General features: G+C 39.5%; 1 pseudogene; it reads right to left on the bottom strand.

The window, feature by feature from the left end:
- Window positions 1-8,018: 8,018 nt before the first annotated feature.
- Window positions 8,019-8,889, bottom strand: LOC118854647 (annotated as a pseudogene).
- Window positions 8,890-9,786: the final 897 nt, after the last annotated feature.

The raw sequence follows: 9,786 nt of genomic DNA, 5'->3' as shown, positions 1-9,786 counted from the left end.
CACTTTTTTAGAGGAGAGGCATCTGACAGAATTTGTGAGAGAGCTCTGGTAAGAAGCTGTTTTCATGATGCCATCTTGGCTCCCTCTTCTGTAGTGTCTTTAACCCAAAGTTAACCCAATGATTTCATCTACCTAGAACTCAGCTGAGAACCAGGAAGCAAGAAAGTAATTTGGCACAGCAAAAGAATATATGATGGGTCCCTCAGGGGTGGGGACCATGTGGCTTTCCAATGAGATATGTCACATTGTCTTCCATTTTTTCATTCTGTTGGTTCTGTTTCATAATATCTTGATTTCTCATAAAGTCACTAGCTTCCACTTGCTCCAATATAATTTTTAAGGTAGTATTTTCTTCAGTGGTCTTTTGGATCTCCTTTTCCATTTGGCTAATTCTGCCTTTCAAGGCATTCTTCTTCTCATTGGCTTTTTGGAGCTCTTTTTCCATTTGAGTTAGTCTATTTTTGAAGGTATTGTTTTCTTCAGTATATTTTCAGTATTTTTTGGGGTCTCCTTTAGCAAGTCATTGACTTGTTTTTCATGGTTTTCTCGCATCATTCTCATTTCTCTTCCCAATTTTCCTCTACTTCTCTAACTTGCTTTTCCAAATCCTTTTTGAGCTCTTCCATGGCCTGGGACCAGTTCATGTTTTTCTTGGAGGCTTTTGTTGTAGGCTCTTTGACTTTGTTAACTTCTTTTGCCTGTATGTTTTGGTCTTCTTTGTCACCAAAGAAAGAATCCAAAGTCTGAGACTGAATCTGGGTGTGTTTTCACTGCGTAGCCATATTCCCAGCCAACTAACTTGACCCTTGAGTTTTTCAGTGGGGTATGACTGCTTGTAGAGTTTTGAGAACTATGTTCCATGCTTGGGGGGATGTGCCAGCTCTGCCACACCAGCACTCTTCCTTCCCCAAGAAGCCCCAACCCGAACTGGGCTTAGATCTTCAGCAGGCTCTTCACTCCTGCTCTGATCTGCCACTTAATTCCTCCCACCAGGTGGTCCTGGGGCTGAAAGCAACTACAGCTGTACTTCTGTAGCTGCCCCACTCCACTGCCCCCAGGGCAGTAGCTGATCTGTGAACTCCTTCCACTCCTGCAGCTTTTCCCACTAACTTTTTCTGTTGTCTTTGGTGTTTGTGGGTTGAGAAGTCTGGTAACTGCTTCAGCTCACTGATTCAGGGCGCTAGGGCACACTCCACCCGGCTCCTGGTCTGGTTGGTCCACACTGCTCGTGCTGGGCTCTGCTCCACTCCGCTCCGCTCTGCTCCCAGCTCTGTGTGGGATATACCTCACCCAGAGACCATCCAGGCTGTCCTGGGCTGGAGCCCTGCTTCCCTCTGCTGTTTTGTGGGTTCTGCAGTTCTAGAATTGGTTCAGAGCCATTTTTTATAGGTTTTTAGAGGGACTCGACAGGGAGCTCACGCTAGTCCCTACTTTCCAGCTGCCATCTTGGCTCTGCCTCTCTGAACATGTGGCTTTCTAGGTCCTTAGGTGCAGCCTTTTGATTGATTCCAGGTTTCACAGAACAAATCCTTTTATTAAAGGGATTTGTTCTTTGAAGTTTAGATTCAGCCAAAGGGCTGCACTTGAGGACTTAGAGGGCTAAATGTGGCCTAGAGGTTGCAGATTTCCCACCCATGCTTTAAACTAAAGCTCATGTACTGAACTCACAGAAGTGGTCCTCAAACATTTCACTTAGAACAATTTATTCATATTTAAAAACCAATTCTCAGGGAGTACTCTAATCTGCTTTCCCAGTGTACAGAAAAACAATATCAGAAAATTATAAATGAGGGTTGAGGTAATGCTACTAGAAGCCGGCATGCTAAAATTAGCAAGAAATATGAGGGGAAATCTGATGTTCAGGGAGGATGGAGCCAGGAAAGCTATCAACAGGTGATACAGGGACTCAAAAATTGATCAACGCAAGCCAATGTGGTAATAGAACCAACAGCCCCACACATCTTGAAAGTTTATGTCACTGAATTGTATCATTGCCTACATCCTAGCCCAACCAACCCCTAAGGGGTCCCTGGCTCTGGACTTAGCTGGAACTCAGAATCAATTTTGGAGGAACCAGACTCCAAACTCAGAGTTTCAGGAAAACTTTCTACAAGTAAATCTAGGTAAGGCTATGTTCAGGGTTTCCCAAAAGGGATTGACAAAGTCTCATCTAGAAAGGTATCATATGTTTGTGTTACTTGTGTAGACTGTGTCTACATGGGTCTGTCTCAATGTGATTCACAGGGAAGGATGAATAGATAGATATCTCTGGAATCTCACCCATCACTCTAAGGTAGACTTTGATTTCTTCCTGAAGAAGAGAATGAGATTGAGGCTAAACTCACCTGAAAGAGATGATACTGAATCAGAATTATAGACATACAAATATACATACACAAACGCCCCCCTCATATTGTTAGTCTAATATAGGGAAACGGATTGAAGGTGCAAGACATTTTCCTCATCGTTATCTCTTAATAGCGAATGAATATACCAAGGTATATCCAAAGATGACTATATTCCCACCAAACCTGGGTTATACAAAAAAAAATCATAAATATTAAATATTAACTAAATCCACACAACCAAGCTGCTAACGGTATAGTTATGCTTATTAGAAAACAGAATAATTATTTTTATTAGAATATGCCAGAAATATAGAATGAATAAGCTGTACTACCACTGAGACCTTGATGATATATGGGGAGGGGGGGGAGAGAGAGAGAGAGAATCAGGAGCATGTCAAGGCACTAGATTCACTATGTGTCAGCTTCTTCCCAAAGTCTTTCCTTCCCTCCAAGGGTCTCCCCCTGAAGAGAACCTAGAATTGCATATGTCCTCTCTAGAAGCTAGAAGACAGAAAAAAATCCCTCCTCTCCCAAGTTCTTATATGCTTCATCTTTCACAAGGAGCCAGTAATCATTTTCTCAACCAATGAGAAGAGTCTTGTGTAATTAACTGTATCAGTAATCAGTTTATCTACCAATAAGAAGACTTTTATGCAAATTTAGCAGACTTGATCCATTAGTCACAAAATTCCTCAATACATATGTTGTATAGGACAACTACTAATTTCCTCTACCACCAAAGAAATGTTTAAAACATGAAATTCACAAATGTACATCAAAAATATGTTTAAATGAAATTATATTCATCATCTATACCATACTATCCCAGGAGCTACAGATTCCTGGGACACTGCTGAGCAAATATTTCCCATTCATCTTGGATCTGTACTGCCCAAGCAAATAAGAGTTTTCGTCTTATAGACAGGCATCAAAACTGACACTGGAAGTCTAAATGACAAATTCACATAGTTTGTCAAGGACTTGCAAGAAGTTCTTCTGAAATCAAGTCTAATACCTTTTCTACTATATTAAACAATCCTCTAGAGGTTAACTATCATTATTTTATTCTGCCTTTTGATAAGGTATCCTTAGAAAGAAGAAGAAGAAGAAGAAGAAGAAGAAGAAGAAGAAGAAGAAGAAGAAGAAGAAGAAGAAGAAGAAGAAGAAGAAGAAGAAAGAGCTTCTGCTTGTTGGGTATTTTTGATTTATTATTTAATAGGAAAAAGAGGGTCTAATTGCCTTTGTTTTTTCCCATTTGTTTCTTAGTATAAGAAAATAAAAGAAAACATGAGTAACTAGTTGTTAGCCCTTATTGAATATTTCCTTTTGTCTACACTGTTAAAGGGTCCTGAGTTCTCTGCTATCAGCTAAATTGATTAATTATTGTTCAAATAGGCATTATGGCTACTTCTTGTATTTTTTTTCAACATGGCATGTTAAATTTATTCCCTTATTTTTCATGTTTTTACTTAAGCATTTAGAAAGAGAACATGCCCTCCAACATCTTTCACCAAATAAACAGAAAAAAAAAATCATTTATGTATCTAAAACAAATTACTTTATAGATTCTTTTTGGATATTTACTTGAGAAAAACCTGAATCATATTCTTTAATCTTCACTTCAGGAGGGACATGACAAGCAATTATTCTTTTTAAAAAATCCAATTTGTTTTTTTGTTTTAAATTTAGTTTTCAATGGAAAAAAAATCTATTTTTCTTGCATTTACGTCTCCATTGTAAAGAAAAAGAAAAAAAATATTTGTAATAAATAACAAATATGAATGTGACAGAAAACTAATCCTTTCACTGGCCATTTCCAAAAAGTGATGTCTCAATCTACACCCTGAGTCAATCACCTCTGTCAGAAGGTGGGTGACAGGTTTCATCAGGAGTGCTCTGAAGTTGTGGCTGATGACTGTACCAATGAGAGTTGGGTCAAGTCAATGAGCATTTATTAAGTACCTACTATTTATTAAATACCCATAGTGTGCCAGGTACTATACTATACCATACTGGGTGCTATACTATGCTATACTAAACTTTACTCAAGAAATGTAATGCCTAAAAGCTAAAATTAATTGAAGGAAAATAAATGACTCCAAGACACAGCAACAAATATTAGATAAAATCAAAGAAATTGAAAAAGTTTGAGGTGTTTTTCTCTAATTCCTTTGGCTCAAACCCCTATTCCTTGTGTATTTCCCAAATATTAGTCCTCAATGAGTAGTGTCCCAGTTCCATTTAACAAGTTAACATAAATTAACTTTTACAAAGTGATAAATACTTCAACAATGTAGTAAAAATGGAAGTGTAAAAATTCTCACCCAATATTTTGGAAGTCCCTTAGACTTCTTTGTTCCCTAGGGATAGTTGGCTCAGATTTAGCATAATATATAGAAAGCTCAATCCCAACAAGCACATATCCAAATGTCATGTGGCTTCCAGATGACTCCTTATGTAACTCTGGCCTGGTTCCAAAAGGTGACTTCTTGTGACAGTGATGTTGGGATGGCTGCGAAACCTGGACTCAACTCCTGGGCTCATGGACTACTGTACTTCCAAATGGATCCCCTGACCTTCAGATCTCAAAAGTTCATTTTCTCCAACTTCCTTAACCCAAAATTAAAAACAAACAAACCCCAAATCAGACAAAGAACTTGGGCCCATATGTTTGAGGCAACAGGCTAGATCTATTGGGGAGAAGATTCTCAGCCTCTGACCTTACAGAGCTTTGTCTCTCATAATTGTCTAGTGTTATTCATTTATTTTTAACACTTTCTTCTTTCTACATTTTCAGTCCAAAATTTTCTTCCTACTTTCAACTCCCTTGACCACCCATTGAGAATGCAAAAGATATATCAATTATAAATGCAAAATCATGTAAAAATTTCCATATTTGCCATATTTCAATAAAAGCAAAAAAAAAATAAAGTGAGGAAATTATACTTCAATTTACACCCAGAGTTCATCAGGTCTCTCTGTGGAGGTGGATAGCATTTTTTCATATGACAATAGATATCTTTGATTTCTTCTTCTGAAAACTGCCTGTTTGTATCTATTGACCCTGATGCCATGGTCCTCTTTGAGAACAACAACAACCATTTATAAGTGGCTCTTATTTTTATAGATTTTACTCAGTTCTATACTCAATATATAATTGAGAAATATTCTATTTATTAGTGAAACTTGGTGTAAATTTTTTGTTCTTACTTCATTGTCTAAGGAACCTTTTAGCAAAATGAATTTTCTCTGATTATCTCTTTTACTTTTTACACACACACACACACACACACACACACACAAACACACACACATGCATATACATCCTTCCTTCTTTAAACCAATTCCAATGACAGTAAGACTCAAGCATTGCCTGCTACCCCACCATTTTCTCCTGAAGCATAAAAGCTCTTCCTTGTGTACCTTTTTATATGAGGAAATTTCCCCCCTTTTATCTCTCCCTTCCCCCTTCTTTCAGTTATCCCTTTCTCATCTCCTTTCCTTTTTTTTGGAGATCTTTCCAACATAATCAACGCATACCCATGCCCTCTGTCTATGTGAACTTTTTTCAACTGTCCTTATAATGATAAAGTTCCAAAGAGTGTATCATGTATCATCTTCCATATCCAAATGTAAACAGTTTAACTTTATTGGATATCTTGTAAGTTCTCTTTCATGTTTACCTTTTTATGCTTCTCTTGAAACTTGTGTTTGAATACCAAATATTTATTCTGCTCTGGTATTTTCATCATGAATGCTGGAAAGTCTTCTATTTCATTAATTATCCATTTTTACCCCAAAGAATTACACTCAGTTTTGCTAGATAGGTGAGTCTTGGTTTTAATCCTCACTCCTTTGCCTTCCAAAATATTATATTCTTAGCTCTCTTCTCCTTTAATGTGGAAGCTGATAAATTTTGTGAGATGCTAGCTATAACTCCACGATATCTGAGTTGTTTCTTTCTAACTACTTGCAGTACTTTTTATTTGATGGGGGACCTCTGGAATTTGGCTATAGTATTCCTGAGAGTTTTCATTTTGGGTTCTCTTTCAGCTGAAGGAATTCTTGTTGGAAATGGCTACAATTAGCATTTTCCTGAGGCTTTTTCTTACAGCTGCTTTCACATTGTTGCCTTTTTCTGATTTTACATCTTGGTCTTCCCTACCAATATAGTAGCTTTTCATAGTCAAGTTATGTTTTTTTCTGTTTGCTTATGTTCTCAGCCTATTTCTTGACTGTGAATTTTATGTGAAAGTTAAGATTTGCTTACCTAGGGGCGGGGAGGCAATGCCCCAAGCTGAAGGAATTTTGATGCTGTTGTTTCCATAGCTAGTTTTGGGTTTCTGCAAATTTTTGGTGATTTCAAGGGGGTGTGACAGTAAGAGCAGTATGGTCATTGCTCTTCTGATCTGTGATCTAGTCTTTACCCAGGAAGAGTCCCTGCTCCCCTGCTGCACGTGGTAGTACTTTTTTCTGCTTTCGAACTATGACGAGGGCCTTGAATCCCTCATGACTGACCTCCAGCTCTCCTCTCCACCCTGGAATAGTTACCCAGAACTCTATATGGTCTAAAGAGTTGCCACTCAGCACCAGTTGTACTCACTACCAGCAAAGGGTCCCCTGAAATGTCTTTCTGAGCCATTGTCTGATCCCCTTACTGTTTCTGCGCTTAGAGTTCTCGAAACTGCTGCCACCACTGTTGTTGCCACTGCCTGTGTGGGCTCCAAACAGACCTTTATTCTGTGTTACAGACTTCTGCCTGTTTCTTTTTTTTTGGAGGGGGGAAGGCAAGGCAATTGGGGTTAAGTGACTTGCCCAAGGTCACACAGCTAGTAAGTGTGTCAAGTATCTGAGGCCAGACTTGAACTCAGGTCCTCCTGACTCCAGGGCCGGTTCTGCCTGTTTCTTAGGTTTTCTTAGGCTGAAAACATACCTCACCCCAACTTTTTGCTGGCTTTGCTATTCTACAATTTGCTTCAAGATGTTATTTTAAAGTTGTTTTAAGAATAATGTTGGAAGAATTCAACTGGGTGGCTGCCCCTGATCTGGGATCTTGGATCTTAACAAGTATTGGCCTTCATTTCTTACAGCACAATAGTATACTATGACAATGTTGTTTTTTTTTTAATAATGATGTCAACCCTAATGTGTTATGATGATAAGAGATCTTTGATGATGAAAAGAATAACCTTTGTCCATCCACAAGTAAGACATAAAGTCCATGAAGACTGCAGGCCCTCAGTATTGGGGAGGGCAACTTGTACACCCCTCACCTGAAGAGCCAGTGAGAGTAACCCTCAGTGATTAAGGGAAAAGCCCCCAAATCAGGTGCTTTGTGGTTTTAGGAAATTAATCTTAGCCCTGGGAAAAAGGATTTGATATGGAAGGTTGGTAGAGGCCTTCACACTCCCAAAGGCATTTCCATCCAGAGCCTGCAACCTGGTGTTAGGATCTGAGCCCTGAGAACTGTTTAGGAGGTAACACACTGGAAGGGGGAAGAATTGTTTATTGGGCCTGTGCATCCTGCCTGCAGTCCTAAGAGGTTCCTGGGGGCTGGGGTGGGGCTAAAAATACACTTGGAGCAGGGGCATCCCTAAAAAGTCTGTCTCAGTTCCCCGGAAATAGAGGTCATGACTAGGGCTTTAGTTTCCTGATAATGGAATCTTAATGTCATTTCCGGGGATCCAGAAACACCATGTCTGAAATGCACTTGGCTAGCTTCTCATTCTGATGCATGCTGAATAGCCCTGTCAACTTCTTATAGATGAGCATAATCAATCTTCCTGCTGCTCATACTAAACTCAGGCAGGTCAAAGTCTCACTCATAGAAGCAGTAATACTCCTCCAAGCCTCGGGGAGCCTGCCTAAGGTCCCAGGCAGGTTGTGTCTGCTTGGCCAACTGCTCCATATAGCAGAAGTCAGCATCCAGGGGTGAGGCTGGCCCACCCTGATATGTGTCCATAGGGATACTTTTCAGCCTAACATTGGGGGAGATGAAGTTGCTACTAACGGTCATCTTGAACCTCTTTCTGTCTCACCAGCTGGAGGAAGCAATGGCCAGACTACTATAGTGTGGGTTGCCACGGTATTCCTTGCCCCAGCCCCATTCAGGAAAGCTCTCTGTAGGTGAAGATGGGCAGGTCTCACAGCTGTGCATATAACCCCCACAGTGCTGAGAGCAGGCCTAGCATTGGAAGAAACAGAATATAGCCTTACAAAGTTCTACAGCCATGGCTCGGTGAGGCAGCAGGTTGAGGTGTGTATGTGTGTGTGTGGGGCGGGGGGGTTCAGCCAAGCCTGAGGAGTAAGTTACACTCTCTAACTTTCCAGCACCAGGGTCCCTGGGGTTGGGCCAGCAGACTTGTCATGTTGTGGCTGGCTGAGCCAACCAGTGGCTTGGCTTGACTTGGGGTATAACTGCACCATACACCTCAAGGCAGATTTCTGGGGGTAGGATACCCCATGGCCTTTCCCACCATGAGGGCTGGCCTGCCTGGGGAGAGGGCAAGAGTGTCCAAAATGCCAGCCATGAATAACCCATCACATTAGAGGTGCTTCTGTCCAGTTCCTTCTGTGGCTACCAATGGTGGTGGCAGGAATGCACCTGGGCAAGAGAAGGCTTACCACCCTGCCTGTGGTCACCTGGAAAATGACCTGGACTTAGTTCTGGGCAATGCAATGATCAAAGACAATTCCAAAAGACTTTTGATGAAAAAAAAAATGCTTTTATCTCCAGTGAAGAAACTGAGAGAGTCTGAATGCAGATTGAAGCATACTTTTTTACTTTATCATTTTCATGGGTTTTTTTGTCCTTTTTTTGCAGCATGGCTACTATGGAAATGTGTTGCATGACTGCATCTGTATAATCTAATCAAATTGCTTTCTTTCTTAAGGAGGAAAGGATGGTGGGAGGAAGGGAGAAATTTTGGAACTCAAATTTAAAAAAATAAACAAATGTTAATTTTACAAATAACTTAGACAAAATTAAAATTAAATATAAAATAAAGAAAAAGAAATCTGGTACATTTAGGCCACCTCCCTGCACATATTTTAATTGATTCCCTTGTTATTCATGACCTTTTTTTCTTCCAGATGAATTTTGTTAGTAGTTTTTCTGGCTCTATAAAATAATTATTTGGTAGTTTAATTGGTATGGCTCTAAATAAGTGATTTTGCTAAAATTTTTATTTATATTATATTGCTGCAGCCTACCCAAGAGCAATTAATATTTCTTCAGTTATTTAGATCTGTTTTTATTCATGTGAAAAGTGGGTTTGTCTTGACAAATGGATTGCAAAGTATTTTAAATTATCTACAGTTATTTCGAATGGAATTCTCTTTATATCTTTTCCTGTTTTTTTTTCCTTATTATATAGAAATGCTGATGACTTATATGGGTACGCTTTAAATCCTTCAACTTTGCTAAAGTTGTTAATTA

Source organism: Trichosurus vulpecula, chromosome 6 (genome assembly GCF_011100635.1).
Source record: "Trichosurus vulpecula isolate mTriVul1 chromosome 6, mTriVul1.pri, whole genome shotgun sequence".
Classification (NCBI taxonomy): domain Eukaryota; kingdom Metazoa; phylum Chordata; class Mammalia; order Diprotodontia; family Phalangeridae; genus Trichosurus; species Trichosurus vulpecula.
This window is presented reverse-complemented; position numbering and strand designations above follow the sequence as displayed.